This window comes from Mus pahari, chromosome 3, assembly GCF_900095145.1.
Source record: "Mus pahari chromosome 3, PAHARI_EIJ_v1.1, whole genome shotgun sequence".
Taxonomy (NCBI): domain Eukaryota; kingdom Metazoa; phylum Chordata; class Mammalia; order Rodentia; family Muridae; genus Mus; species Mus pahari.
In genome coordinates this window covers 28,121,974-28,129,129 of record NC_034592.1, presented here as the reverse complement: position 1 = coordinate 28,129,129, position 7,156 = coordinate 28,121,974, and the positions used below count along the sequence as shown (strand labels likewise).

The following is a 7,156-nucleotide window of genomic DNA, read 5'->3' as shown; positions in this document are numbered from 1 at the left end:
AGGGTATAGGGGACATTCGGGATAGCATTTGAAATGTAAATGAAGAAAATATCTAATAAAATAAGTTAAAAAAAAGAGATGGATTTGATTTTAGATGTAGTCTATGTAGTTTATGTCTTATTTGTATTCCTAGAGTTACATTATAAAGTCTATTATTGAACTCCATATATAAAAGATTCAACAGTTTTAGTATGCATTTGCGAAACTGAGCGTTCATGAAATACAAAGTAATTAATTTGGGGTTTTTGTTTTGTTTTGTTTTGCCTTTTGGAGGTAAGTTTTCCCACTAAGCCTCTTCCTATTGTGGAAGACTAGGCTTCCAGTGAACTTGCAATAACCATTCTTTCTGGGATTCTCAGGTATTTAGTTTGGTAGCTCAAAATTGTGAGTCACCACATTTGGGGTTAAAATTCTGATTCAATAAATCTAATTTGAGGCCAATGATGATATAGACTTAAGAAGTTCCCAAATCTTTATTAGTAAATGCATATGCATTATTAACTATAATTTGAGATATCTTTAATATGGAATACAAGTAATGAACAGTCCCCAAACAGTGATTAATGAAAGATTTTGGAATCCTGAATCAGTTGTGAGCATTATATGGATGAAGAGATTACCTGTGACAGTAGGTTCACCTTCCAAACTCCTATGCAATCTAGAGAGCCCTGCTCTGTAATGAGGCCAATTTAGTTAACATGACAAAATTTTATGTGCTTGTTTACTACCAGGAAAGAATGAAGTTCTACAATGGGTATTGAACAACAAAGTATATGGACATAGTTGATGTTGAAGTAAAAATTCTTGGTTTGATATTTAAAATATTAATAAATGCTCTGCTCAAGGCTTTATTTTCTTTTTGAACTCATTCTGTAAACTTGAAATGGAAAAATCACCAAGTAAGAAATAGAAGATACATATATCCACTTGCTCTCAGTATAATCTAGTCAGATATCATTATTACAGTAGAAAATAAAGAAGTAAAATGAAAACACATGCACTCACTGGTTCTCATTATAAATCTGTAAGACATGATGATATATAAGTATTAATAGCATTATAACTTGTTTGAAGCGAAGCATTAAATGAAAGGATTGATCCTCCTTTTTTTCTACCTGAGTTTCCCCAGCCATTTTAATATATAGGCAAAAGTAGATTCCAGTCCTGACTGAAACTCTTCTCCGTCCTCTACAGTGAACTCAAACAAAAAGCAAATAAAGATCGTGACGCAGGATTCCAGTCTGGAAGTCACACTCCTGAAAGCTCACCCTGCTGATATACTGCAGAAAAAAATTTCCACAATGATTGCACAACTTTGTCATATTGTCACAGTAGATCAGGAACATTGTGACTGACAGAAGCATGTGTCCCAGGGACACAGTATATTATGTCTTTTCTTTCACCTGTAAGTGTTTAGTTTGAAAATAGAAAACAAATTGACAAATGGAAGAGGATATTGCAGAAGCAGCCCTCCCAATAGACTATTGAAATAATAACTCTAAATTGAGAGTCTCAAAGGTTCTATCGACATCCAGTCCTTCCCAAAGGAATCCTTAATCCAGATGTTAAAAAAAATGATAATAATTTTTATGAATTAGGTTTTGTGAATGCGGGCTCTAGTGTTTTTTCTCCATTTTTTTGACTGTATAAATACATACTGACAGACTTCATTTGCATATCCTCATTTTCTCACAGAGCTATTATGAGCTATCCTGGGAATTGGAATTATAGACATTTGAAATCAAAGTAATTACCTGGTAGGCTGTTACACTGTGCTTTGAAAAGGAAAACATTTATTCTGTCAGGACCCAGTCATTACTTCTGACTTGGAATTGATACTGAGGTGTACATGAATGGTCACTGTTCTTTCCTGGTCACAGCTCTGCTCTCTCATGCTCCTGAGAGCGTGTCTGCAGTAGGGAGCAAGTGGACACACCAGAGTGATGTGCTCACATCTCTGGTTTTTGTTTGTTTTGTCTGTTTGCTTTTAGACATCAAGAGAGTTATATAAGTTACATGATGAGACATGATCTGTTTTTTTTTTTCCATTCCTTATTAACATCTTGTTTTCTAGGTTTTGCCTTAATTTGGTCAAGATCTTTGAAAGATGGAAAATGTTTCCTATCCTTTGATGATGTAGAAATGAATGACATAGATTAGGACAGTTTTTATTTATACAGTGAGATTGAAAATGAGAAATTAGTCTCCCATGGGTAGACCTAAAAAGGAAGAGACCTATAGAAGCAGGTGACAGGTAACATCATATAAACAGGAATGAAGAATAGGTTATTTTCTTCTGTTTATATATGGGCTCTATTATACCATTCCATTTTCTTTCCCCAGAAGAGAGGAAATAAAAGCCTACCTTTTTATCTTTTGAGATACCTTTATAGAAAGTTACTAAACTCTTTCCCTACCATTTAAGAATAAACATTTACATTCTCATGGACTAGACACATTTTAGATATCTCAGTGCTTATTAGACACAGAGAGGTGTCCCTAATCAGCAGGAAGTAGTCTAACATTAACCTGGCCCCCTTTCCAAACCTTGACTTTTTTTTCAGAGATTTCTTTCCTTTTTGCATTAATTTTCTTCTCTTATCTAGTGTTTGGGCAGTTGAAAGGATTCAGACACTATTGCATATGCCAGCAAGATTTTGCTGAAAGGACCCTGATATAGCTGTCTTGTGTGAGGCTATGTCAGTACCTGGCAAATACAGAAGTGGATGCTGACAGTCAGCTATTGGATGGAACACAGGGCCCCCAATAGAGGAGCTAGAGAAAGTACCCAAGGAGCTGAAGGGGGCTGCAACCCTGTAGGTGGAACAACAATATGAACTAACCAGTACCACTAGTGCTCGTGTCTCTAGCTGCATATGAAGCAGAAGATGGCCTAACCGGCCATCATTGGGAAGAAAGGCCCCTTGTTCTTGCAAATTTTATATGCCCCAGTACAGGGGAATGCCAGGGCCAAGAAATGGAAGTGGGTAGATAGGGGAGCAGGGCGGGGGGGGGGTATAGGNGGCTTTGGGGATAGCATTTGAAATGTAAATGAAGAAAATATCTAATAACAAATTGGGGGGAAAAAAAGAAGGATGGAATAATAAAGAACACACAAAGTTGGCAAAGACAGCTACAGAGAGTTACCTACATCTGGTGAGTAATAGGATTTGGCATTTGAGAATAGCAGTCAAGATTTATATTACTTCAATGTTTAACCTATGGATTTCATACAAATGCCATTTGAATTCATGGAAGTAAAATTTTTTTATTACCCTTTGAATCATACCAAGTTCCTATTGATATTTTTCTTATAGGAATAGTATAATATTTCTGAGAAACTAGAATGGAATTGTTTCTATCTTTTAGATGAAATATTACATGAAATAGTACTAGGCCTGATAATGCTAGAGCTTTTTGTAACAAGACACATTTTTTAGGATACTTGATTTATTTACAGTTCAAATGTTATCCCCTTTCCTGATTTCCCCTCCTCAGAAACCCCCATGCCATTCCCCCTCCTCCTGGTTCTATTAGGGTGTGCTCCTACCTACGCACCCATTCCTGCCTCCCCACCCTTGGATTTCCTACACTGGAGCATCTAACCTTCACAAGACCAAGGACCTCTTCTCCTATTGATACCCAATAAGGTCATCCTCTGCTTCATATATGGCTGGAGCCATGTGTCCCTCCATGTGTACTCTTTGTTTGGCAATTTAGTTTCTGGGAGCTCTGGGGGGTCTGGTTGGTTGATATTGTTGTTCTTCTCATGGAGTCTCAAGTCTATTCAGCTCCTTCAGTCCTTTATGTAACTCTTCTATTGGAGACCCTGTGATCAGTTCAATGGTTGGCTGTGAGCATCCCCTTCTGTATGTCAGACTCTGGCAGAGCCTCTCAGGAGACAGCTATATCAGGCTCCTGTCAGCATGTACTTCTTGGCATCCACAATGATGACTGGGTTTGGTGACTGTATATGGGATGAAACCCCAGGTGGGGCAGTCTCTGGATGGCCTTTCCTTCAGTCTCTGCTCCACACTTTGTCTCTGTATCTCCTCCCATGGGTGTTTTGTTCCCCTGTCTAAGAAGGACTGAAGCATCCACACTTTGGTTTTCCTCCTTCTTGAGCTTCATGTGGTCTGAGAATCATATCTTGGGTATTGTGAACTTTTTAAGCTAATATCCATAATCACTGAGTGCATACCATGTGTGTTCTTTGGTGATTGGGTTACCTTACTCAGGATGATATTTTCTAGTTCCATCCATTTGCCTAAGAATTTCATGAATTCATTGTTTTTAATAGCTGAGTAGTAATCAATTGTGTAAATTTACCACATTTTCTGTATCCATTCCTCTGTTGAAGGATATCTGGGTTTCCAGCTTCTGACTATTATAAATAAGGCTGCTATGAACGTAGTGGAGCATGTGTCCTTATCACATGTTGGAGTACCTTCTTGGGATATGCCCATAAGTGGTATAGCTGGGTCCTCAGGTAGTACTATGCCAAATTTTCTGTGGAACTGTCACACTGATTTCCAGAGTGGTTGTAACAGTTTGCAATCCCACCAACAATGGAGGAGTGTTCCTCTTTCTCCACATCCTTGACAGTATCTGCAGTTACATGACTTTTTGTTCTTAGCCATTCAGACTGGTATGAGGTAGTGAAATTGAATTGCATTTCCCTGATGACTAAGGACATTGACCATTTCTTTAAGTGCTTCTCCACCATTTGATATTTCTCAATCAAGAATTCTTTGTTTAGCTCTGTACTCCATTTTTAATAGGGTTTTTTTTGATTATCTGGAGTCTAATTTCTTGAGTTCTTTGTATATATTGGATATTAGCCCTGTATCAGAGATGAGATTGGTAAAGATATTTTCTCAATGTATTGGTTGCTGTTTTGACCTATTGACAGTGTCCTTTGCCTTACAGAAGCTTTGCAACTTTATGAGGTCTCATTTGTCAATTCTTGGTCTTAGACCATAAGCCATTGGGGTTCTGTTCAGGAACTTTTCCCGAGTTCATATATTCGAGGCTCTTCCCCACTTTCTCTTCTATTAGTTTCAGTGTATCTGGTTTTATGTGGCTGTCCTTGATCCATTTGAACTTGAGCTTTGTACAAGGAGATAAGAATGGATCGATTTGCATTCTTCTATGTACTGACCTCCAGTTGAACCAGCACCATTTGTTGAAAATGCTGTCATTTTCCCACTGGATGACTTTAGCTCCTCTGTCAAAGATCAAGTGACCGTAGGTGTATGGCTTCATTTTTGGGTCTTCAATTCTATCCCATTGATCTTCCTGCCTGACTCTGTACCAAACACATGCTGTTTTTATTACTATTGCTCTGTAGTACAGTTTGAGGTCAGGGATGGTGATTCCCGCAGAAGTTCTTTTATTGTTGAGAATAGGTTTTGCTATCCTGGCTTTTTTGTTGTTCCAAATGAATTTGCAAATTGCTCTTTCTAACTCTATGAAGAATTGAGTTGGAATTTTGTTGGGGATTGCATGGAATCTGATGATTGCTTTTGGTAAGATGGCCATTTTTACTATAATAATCCTGCCAATCCATGAGCATGGGAGATCTTTTCATCTTCTGATATCTTCTTTGATTTCTTTCTTCAGAGACTTGAAGTTCTTGCCATACAGATCTTTTACTTGCTTACTTAGAGTCACACCAAGGTATTTTATATTATTTGTGACTATTGTGAAGGGTGTCATTTCCCTAATTTCTTTCTCAGCCTTTTTAGCCTTTGAGCAGAGGAAGACCACTGATTTGAGTTATTATAAATGCTTTAACCCAGACTTCTTCAATTACTGTACCTACTTAAATCAGTATTAGTTTTCTTTTCTTCTTAGCTCCTCTTCCCTTGCTAATTTAGGCAGTGACCAAAGGAATCTCTGTTGTCTTCAGTTTTTCAAAACTTCTTTTAATATGGGTTCCTAAATGCTTTAACGTCCCTTCTAGCCTACTACCCACCTGGGGTAGTGGAAAAGAAAGGTTATTAGGATATGGGGTATATGGGCCTGTTTAGAAATTGTTCTTTGGAGCAAACCCAATCCACATTGTCAGGAAATCAGCAATTCAGTTCACAGGGATCGACATCAGTGGCAGCTCCATTCACTTGATTCACTGGCAAACACTTCACAAATATACTAGGAATTCAGTTATGTAGTATCAGGATAGCAAACATGAATCATCTGACCTAGCAGAAACAACCAGACCTCAGCACAATCAGCAGCGCAAGGTAGCAGGAACAACCAAGGCCAGCAGCGACTTCAGATTCTCAGCTGTGCCTCTCTGAAAGAAGCAAAGACCAGCAAAGAGGCAACACCAAGAAGCATTGCAAAGCAAGCCTCCCATCACATCTCTTGAGTTCAGTTTAATTCAAACATCATGTATTCTCCCACAGGTCTTACCTCACCACATGAGTTTGTCTTCACAAAATTTCACGTGAGTCTGTTTTAGCTCTCATCACTCTGCCAATTAGCCTGAGTCCATGGAAGTGGTGAGAAGCTGCCAGAATGGCACCAAAACTTTGTGGTTCATTTCTTTCTATGGAGTCACAACAAACAGAGCTCAGCAACACAATGTAATGTGTGTGTGCAATTAGCGAACAATCCTTCATCATATGTCCTTTTATGTGCTGACTTTAGCAAAATATCTTTTCACCTGTGTCTGCTTTAGCAAAAGGTTCTTTGACATAACTGACTTTCCAAAGAAGCCAGAAGATTCTACATCAAAACTCTGTCCTGAAGGGTGGGTATATTTCCACAGTAGGGCAAAAAAGAAATGAGAAGTTTATGGAAATTGTTTTTATAGTGAAGGGTACTTGAACAAAAAGGAAGTGTAGAGTTTAAGCAGTCATAAAGAAATCCTCATTAAGATGACTACAAAAGAGGAGGGAAGGAAATGAGCACCAGGAAGCCAGGGCACTAGGTGGATGCTTGGTAGAAGAATACCCTAGGCAGAGAGAGTTGGAATGAAGAAGACTCTGAGGAGGGGAGAACTGAAATAAGGATGAGGCTAGGATGGCTGAAGCAAAAGTGAAATGGGGATGGTCAGGAAGTATTGCAGAACTTTGATGTGCAATGGTAGAAGAAAGGAGCATAAGAATATATATATATATATATATATATATATATATATATATATATT

At 38.1% G+C, this 7,156-nt stretch overlaps 1 protein-coding gene across 4 annotated transcripts in view; it reads left to right on the top strand.

Moving 5' to 3' along the window:
- Nucleotides 1-7,156, top strand: part of Lrp1b (LDL receptor related protein 1B) — a 1,962,444-nt gene that overhangs the window by 1,627,272 nt on the left and 328,016 nt on the right. The window lies entirely within an intron of this gene.